General features: G+C 48.3%; 1 pseudogene; it reads right to left on the bottom strand.

Moving 5' to 3' along the window:
• Window positions 1-7362: 7362 nt before the first annotated feature.
• On the bottom strand, window positions 7363-8038 carry LOC102251660 (annotated as a pseudogene).
• Window positions 8039-8172: the final 134 nt, after the last annotated feature.

The raw sequence follows: 8172 nt of genomic DNA on the forward strand, positions 1-8172 counted from the left end.
ATGCTTCTTCCATCAGCCCTGTGAGTAAGGGATGTGACATCAGCTCTTTCCGCTGCTGCTTTCTAAAATAACAGTCACGTCCTGAAAAGCAGGCACATGCAGTGACAGGACACAGCCTGCCTTTATTTTTAAACAATTATGTTTTAACTAGAGGCCCGGTGCATGAAAATTCATGCACTCGGGGGCGGGGGGCGGGAAGGCCCTCAGCCCAGCCTGCACCCTCTCGCAGTTCGGGACCCCTCGGGAGATGTCCACCTGCCCGCTCCTGAGCGGGCCTAAGCTAACAGTCAGACACCCCTCTGGCAGCCTGGGAGCCCTCAGGGGATGTCCGACTGATAGCTAAGGCCTGCCTCCCCATGGGGAGTGGGCCTAAGCCACAGTTGGACATCCTTTGGGTTGCTGAGGAGGTGGGAGAGGCTCCTGTCATGGCAGCTACACTTGCAGCCATCAGCCCAGCTTGTGGCTTAGCGGAGCTCCCCCTGTGGTTGAGCGTCTGCCCCCTGGTGGTTAGTGCATGTCATAGCGACTGGTCATTCCCGGTAGGTCTGCTGTTAGGGTCAATTTGCATATTACCTTTTTATTATATAGGATCATTGTAAACACTACTGTAACTTTTTCTCCCCAGCCCATCCATGAGCCAAGGTAACTTAGAAAAGCAGAAAATAAAAAAACACAGAAAAAAAACACCAAAACAATTCACACCAGGCTTTTATCAAGAAGAGTGGCTGAAGGCTATTTTCAGAAGAGGGACCAGAGACTGGAGGAAATACCATTGACTGTTTAAACCAGGTAAACACTTATCTACCATATGAAGCAGCAATGAGCTCTAATTCAGTATAAGTTCCTGTGCTTTGCCAAGGCCAGTGTGTTCAGTGGATAAAGCTTCAGCCTGCAGATTGAATGGTCCTGGGTTTGATTCTGGTCAAGGGCATGTACCCAGGTTACAGGCTCCTCCCTGGCCCAGGCCCTATTCAGTGCCCGTGCAAGAGGCAACCAATCAATGTGTTTCTCTCACATCGATGTTTCTCTCTGTCTTTCTCTCTCTCTAAAAATCAATGGAAAAATATCCTCGGGTGAGGATTAACAAAAATCTATATAATAAAAAGCCAGGGTCATAACGACCGATTACGACCGAAGGCTTGACCAGAATGGAAGTCAGTGCTGGGTTGCCGTGGTGACCCAGCACTGACTGCCTAGGGGGCTGTGGATCAGGCCCAGAGAGAGGCCTGAAGAGAGAGAGGCAGGGTCTGATCTGTAGCCTCTGTGGCAGCTGTTGATCAGCACTTGCCTCTCTCTTTAGTTCCAGGCCTGGCCAACAGCCACACCTCCATTTCTCTCCAGGCCTCCACTAGGGCTGCTGATCAGCCATGCCTTTCTGATCAGGCCCCGTTGATAGGCCCAGAGATGCTGACTGGCATAGAAACTGACCAATGAGAACCAAATCTGGGTCAACTGTGAGGAGCCAATGGCTGCCTATGAGGCAGAGCTTTGACACTGACTGGCATAGAAACTGACCAATCAGAACCAAACTGGCTGGCAAAGGAGGGAAGTTGGGGGCAAGATCAGGCCTGCAGGGGAGGACAGTTAGGGGCAATTAGGCCAGCAGGGAAGGGCAGTTAGGGGTGATCAGGCAGGCAGAGGTGGTTAGGGGTGATCAGGCAGGCAGAGGCAGTTAGGGGCATTCAGGCAGGCAGGCAGAGAGGTTAGGGGCAATCGGACAGGCAGGCAGGTGAGTGGTTAGGAACCAGCAGTCCCAGATTGTGAGAGGGGTGTCTGACTGCCAGTTTAGGCCCTATGGGATCGGGCCTAAACTGGCAGTTGGACATCCCCCAAGGGGTCCCTGATTGGAGTGGATGCAAGCTGGGCTGAAGGAACCCGCCCCCCCCTCCGTGCACAAATTTCGTTCACCGGGCCTCTGGTAATAAAATAAAGATAAATTTCTGCATTCCTGCATCCTGTTAGAAATGAACAAACGCTCCTGACATGCGGGTTTGCTCATTTTTGTTCTTTTCGATGCCTCAATACCTCTTCTCCTGTAGAGAAAGACTCCTCATTGGTGCTTTGGCCTGCGCCTCCGAGGTGCACCTCGGGGCAGAGGGTGAGCGGGTCTCTGGGGAAGGGACCACGTGGCACCAACCAAAACCCACAAAGAACTTCCTCCTAAATGGAGACGAGGTGAGGCAGGGCCACAGCCTGAGGATTCGGGGCTTGGAGAGGCTGGCGCCCCGGGACCTCTGCAGTTCCACGCGCTGCAAACGCCGGCCTCTCAGCCGCAGATGCTCACACACAGCACCTGGCTGAGGCAGCAGGAATGCGAGCACGCCGGAAACCATCAGCTCCAAGCGCAATGCAGTGGCCGTGGCCCTGACCCAAAACTGTGCAGCCCAGAGAAGAGGCGGAGCTGTGGGCTGGGTCTGTGACGGACAGGGCAAGGCCTGGTTGCCATGGCAAAGGGCAGCAGGTGGACATTCCCAGGTAACAGCAGTTGCCAGGAGCTGCAGAGCCGGGAGCAGCTGCTCTGCACCTGGCACCTGGCACTGGCACCTGCCCGGGGACTGATGCTCACTTCACACCTGGGAGGGGAGCCGGTGGGAGAAGGGGTGTCTGGCCTCATTCACCCACTCGTTTCCCTCCCGCGGCCTTGGTAAGGAAGAAGCAAACTGTCCGTAGCAGCATTTCAGGCCGCGCTGTTTAATTTAATTCTCGTCCACTCAGCGGGGGCCTCTCTAGGTACCTGACTCACTGTGTGTTCTTCCGAAAAGAAAAAAGAAAAAAATCCCAACATTTTCTTTTCTTTGTTAATCTCCACCCAAGGATATTTCCTTCCCCATTGATTTTTAGAGAGTGGAGCGGACAGAGGGAAGGGGAGAGACAGAGAGAGACACATTGATGTGAGAGAGACACAACGATTGGTTGTCTCCCACAGGAGCCCCAGTCTTTTCTTTGTTAATCCCCACCCAAGGATATTTCCTTCCCCCCATTGATTTTTAGAGAGTGGAGCGGACAGAGGGAGGGGGAGAGACAGAGAGAGACACATCGATGTGAGAGAGACACAACGATTGGTTGTCTCCCACATGAGCCCCACCCCAGGCAGGATCGAACCTGCAACTGAGGTACATGCCCTTGACGGGAATTGAACCCGAGACCCTTCAGTCCGTGGGCCGTACCTCTAACCACTGAGCCAACCGGCCGGGGCCAACGTTGTCTTTCTTGCTTGGATTTCATTTCCCAGCAGGAAAGTTGAGTGGTTGTTCATTCCCAAGTCCAGTTGGTCCTGAGGCGAGCGTACGGAGTGAATAAGGTCGCTTAATGGGTTAATGGGAACCGGGTTAGATTTACTTGAGACTTTTCAACTGTTCCCTTCCCCTTTCTTCGTCTTTACTTCCTTCCATTTGCTGCTATTCTTCTCTTACCAGTCATTTCTGTATCCATGCCCGCTCTCCCAAACGTCCAGCCCAGCCGTGAGGGGCATGTGGTCCCAGAAGATGGGCTGGGACTGGGGTGGGGGCAGGGGGCCGGGGAGGGACGGCCAGCCGGGCCGCCTGGTGCACATCCCACAAGGTGCTGACTCGAGTTCCCCATGTTTCAGAGGAAGGTCGGCACTCACAATGAGAAGGTTCTAGAACGAGAAAGGATAGAAACCATATACAGGCATGGAGGATGATGAAGGCTTTCTTTAATAAGATAATTTTATGGAAAGCCTCATGCAGCTCGCCCTGACACACCGGTGCCAGGCACCAGCAATGCAGCTGTGTTTCGTTCCCCAACCTTAGGTATGGGATGAGAAAATATAAAAATAAAGACCATTTCGGCAATTTAAATAATTATGGGGGTTTTAGGAGAAAATGCATTCTTTTCAAATTATTTCCTCAGCAACAGAACTAATCAAAACATTAAAGGCTAAATTTAACATTTCCTTGTAAGGGGCACAAATGCAATTATTTCCCTAAAATTGCTATTGATTGCATCCACTCTTTTTATAAAAGATGGTTTCTGACACGTCCGGCTCATTATCCCAGGGCCCATTCTTCTCATGTGAATGGAAATGAACATTTCTTATTATGGTGCATATAGAACGATACATGATGTATCATTAAAATCTCAAAATGTACATTCCAGAAATATCAAACATAACAACATGAGCGTGTTCAAAAAGAATTTTTCAAATAGATTAATTAATTCAAATCTTGCTCCCCAACTTTTTCAAGTAATTTTTATCCCCGGGCATTTAAAATGTCTTCATGTGGCAAATGCGACAGGGATTGCTAATTGCCTATTGAAAAATCCCTGCTCTCCTTTTGCATTAGTAACAGAAAGAGTATATCGATAGAGGCAGGGATGTATATTCGGCTATTTCTTTTTATTTTTTAAAATGTATTTTTATTGATTTCAGAGAGGAAGGGAGAGAGAGACAGAAACATCAATGATGAGAGAGAATCATGGATCGGCTGCCTCCTGCACGCCCCACACTGGGGATTGAGCCCACAACCTGGGCATGTGCCCCTGAGTGGAATCGAACCTGGGACCCTTCAGTCTGCAGGCCGACTCTCTATCCACTGAGCAAAACCGGCCAGAGCTATATATTCGGCTATTTTTTAAAAATCGCCTTTATTTCTTCACTTCCCTTTGCAAATGCAAGCAATGAAACATCTTAGCAGAGTCGCCTGGTCATGGAGGGAGAGCTGGCGGTCCCTCCCTCTCCCTCCTCCTGCTCTCAGGATGAGGCTGCAATCAGCAGTTGCTCCTCCCGGATGGAGGGTGTGCAGCAGAAGGTCACGAGGCACTGAAGCTGGAACCAGACAGCGGGAAGGACAGGCAGCTACTGGGGTCCCACTGAGCCACACCCAGCCCCGGGCTGCCTGCACCCACTTTCGCTGCATTGAAGGCACTTTGGCTTCAGGCCTGCCTCCCTCGGGGCAGGCACCCCTGGTCAGGATGCCCACAGACCCTGCACCTGCCGCTTCAGGTGAGCTTTCCCATCTGTGCGCCCAGGGCGGGCCCAGGACCTCCCAGCTCACGCTGTACTCCCGGCCCCTCCCTCCCTGTGTCACCCAATGGTCTCCCGGGAACTCCATGCAGGCCACGGAGCTACCAAGGGGCAAGGATTCCAGGGACGGGGTGAACGCCGGGAGTTGGTCTTTGTAGTTAGTGATTTGCACTTGAAATGGAAACATGCATTCATGAGTAAAAGGTTAGCATGCAGACAAGTAACCACACTCAGATGTACCCTGTTTCTCAGATGAGTTCTCTGGTAAGCCAGTTATTTTATTTTTAAACATTTTGGCATTCTTTATGATCCACCATGCTGTTTTTCTCCTAAAAGTTTCATGTTTCTCTCTATTATCTTAGTTTTATAAGGTAAAGCATTACATTTTGACAACTTTATATCTTCTTTTTGAGGTTTGAAGGTACATATTTATGGGACAAACCTTGGTGTTTGGATGCCAGGAACACGGAAAAGCAGAAGAACTGAAAACAAGGTGAGAAATCCCATGCCTCTGAGGACAGACCATTCTCCAGGGACACCCTGTTAAACTAAACTTCCTATTTTTGTTGCCTCTGAGTTTATCATATCATAAAGCTTTAAAGATACTTTTAAACCTTTTCATCTTAATATACAGTGCAGATTTCTCACATAAAAAAACACATACATGGAGAGAGTCAGTTTCAATGTAATATTCAAGTATAGTGGGTTGGGTGAAATGGTTTTCCATTTAAGCCAGCCTTATTCATACATCTCTGGGACGTTTGCCAACTTCCAGGCTCATGACCAGCAAGGTCTCGGTTTATACACACTCAGCATCCAGAAACTTGGTTCTGCACTGCAGGCCTGCGTGGCTGACGGAGGGTTCCCCTGATGCATGTGGGGTTCTCTGTCTCCTTACAAGCTGCAGACCGTGCCTTAGTCCAGCTGTCAGGGTGTAGGGAGCAGCTAGGGTCAAGCCTCAGGCTGACCTGGGGCAGGGTCACGAACAAATCCAGGCCTGGAGGGCAGAACTCTCCTATCGTAATGAAGCCTGACCTTGTAGCCCTCCCTAATTCCTTCCTAAGTAGCTAATGAGCTGTGGGAGGTGCAGCAAGTGTTGCCAAACAAGAACATGTGTATACATGTTCATCTACCCTTGTGTTAATCAGACTATAAAATATAGCATCAGCTTGCAGGCTGGGTCTTTTGTGTCCTCATCCAGGCAGGGGAGATCCACAAAGCCCCAGCTGTATTCTCTTCTCTGTCTTTTCTTCAACCCTTCACTGCCCCTCCTCAGGTTCACCCTTGGCCGTGCTGGCGCGGCACATCTGGGGAGTACAGACATTCATCCTTCTGCACCCAGCACCCAGCCCCCAACACCTAGTGGTAGGCGGTAATTAACCTGAGCTCTTTCCTCTCTTTCATTTGCTCCCTAAAGCATGTTTCTGAACATTGCTATCATCTGTTACTGTTATTTCCGGAATCTGTCATGACACAAATGTTGATTGCAAGGGTGCAAGCAGGTCTTACAGAAAGAATACAGAAGGGTCTAGCAATAAAATGACGTCATCAGTGATATTTTCTTTCAAATCCATCCCAGAAATAGCAGTGAAGAGATAAATACATTTGAAAAGAACATTAGCTGTTTAATCTAGGTGTTAACCATGTGATAAAACTGCTATTTTTACTCTACTAGGAAAATAGCTTATTCTTTACTTAAAGAATTAGGTGTCCTGGGATAGGATGAGAAATTCTAGATATCACAGGCTATGAGAGAGCAAGTTGCTCAGTCCCCGTGGTCGCACGGATGGGGCTCGGTCATACCTCTTTATACCCTGTTGGGGTCCAACCCCAGCAGGTCCAGGGGTTCCCAAAGGTGTGGACAGCGTCGGTGAGGAAGGAATGACACGGAGACAGCGTTCCATTGATCAGCAGCCTAGCCAGGTTCTAGCCAGGATCTCCAGCCAGGTTCTGTAGGGGGGTGGGGGGTTGTGTGTGTGTGTGTTTTTTAATTTTTTTTCTAATTGTTCTTTCCTCAGAAAACTTTTGCAAGTTGTTTTAGTTACAATGCCACCTTTTGAAAAGTCACTAAACTAAAGTTAACTGGACAATAAACTAGGCAGAAATCTCTTTGCAAAAAAGGAAAGCCCAAAATGCCACTTTCTATAGAGAACACACAATTCAGTTTTACTCAGAGCAAAGAAAAAAGATATTTTGGTCATACTGGAAGAAACTCAGCCATACGTTTGGAATCTGTACCCAAACTACACATGCAATGAAGACAGTATTCTTTTTCTTTTTTTTGTTTATATTTTTATTTTTTTATTAGTTAAGGAATTACAAATGTGTCCTCATCCCCCCCATTAACCCCCACACACTGATGCTCCCATCCCCCTGTTGTCCATGTCCATTGGTAAGACAATATTCTGCTAATACAATTGATTTGCTGCTGCATTTGTCTACTGTTTGCCTAATATTAACAATTATAAACAGAGCTGTGCAACTAGTATTTGGAACAATCCTTCCAGTGTTACAGTGTCAGGCACAACTTTTCACTTCTCTTCACACCACTGGTTCTCTTTGCGTACCTGGGCTTCCTCTTCTTCAGTAAAGTCATTTTTTATATTGATGGTCTTGCGAATCTCTTCGGGGTTTTCCCCCTTGATCATATTGGCAACAACCTTGAATGAAACTTAAAGCAAACTTTGATGTCTAAATAGTTTGCAGCCAGAATTAGTTCAAATAGTGTTCCTTGGTCAACTTTGAGGAATTCTTGGTCCCAAACAGGAATATCATCTGTTCCCTTTTCTTTGTTCTCATCCTCAGGAGGAGGAGGGTCATCCCTGTGGTGGGTGCACCACTGAATGAGCTTTTGTAATATTGCTGCATCAACATTTGGTAGAGGAACTGGGTCATCATCACCTTCATCATCCATTCCCAAATCTTCTAACATGGTCTTGATAGTCACAGATTGTTTGGCAATTTCAACATCAACTTCAAATATCTCTCCATCAGAACTCTGCAACTTAATTGAAGGCATGGTGCTTGGTCTCAAGGAGAGAGTGGGCTGGAGGCTGACAGGAGCAGGGCTGCTTCAGCAGAACTAAAAGGAAAAAGGTGGAGAACAAGGCCACTTACCCTGGTTCTGTGTTTTTTGGTCTGGTTACATCTGTATTTATACCAGTTGGTTTTAATCCTATCAATTT

Source organism: Myotis brandtii, unplaced genomic scaffold, assembly GCF_000412655.1.
Source record: "Myotis brandtii unplaced genomic scaffold, ASM41265v1 scaffold603, whole genome shotgun sequence".
NCBI classification, from domain to species: Eukaryota; Metazoa; Chordata; class Mammalia; order Chiroptera; family Vespertilionidae; genus Myotis; species Myotis brandtii.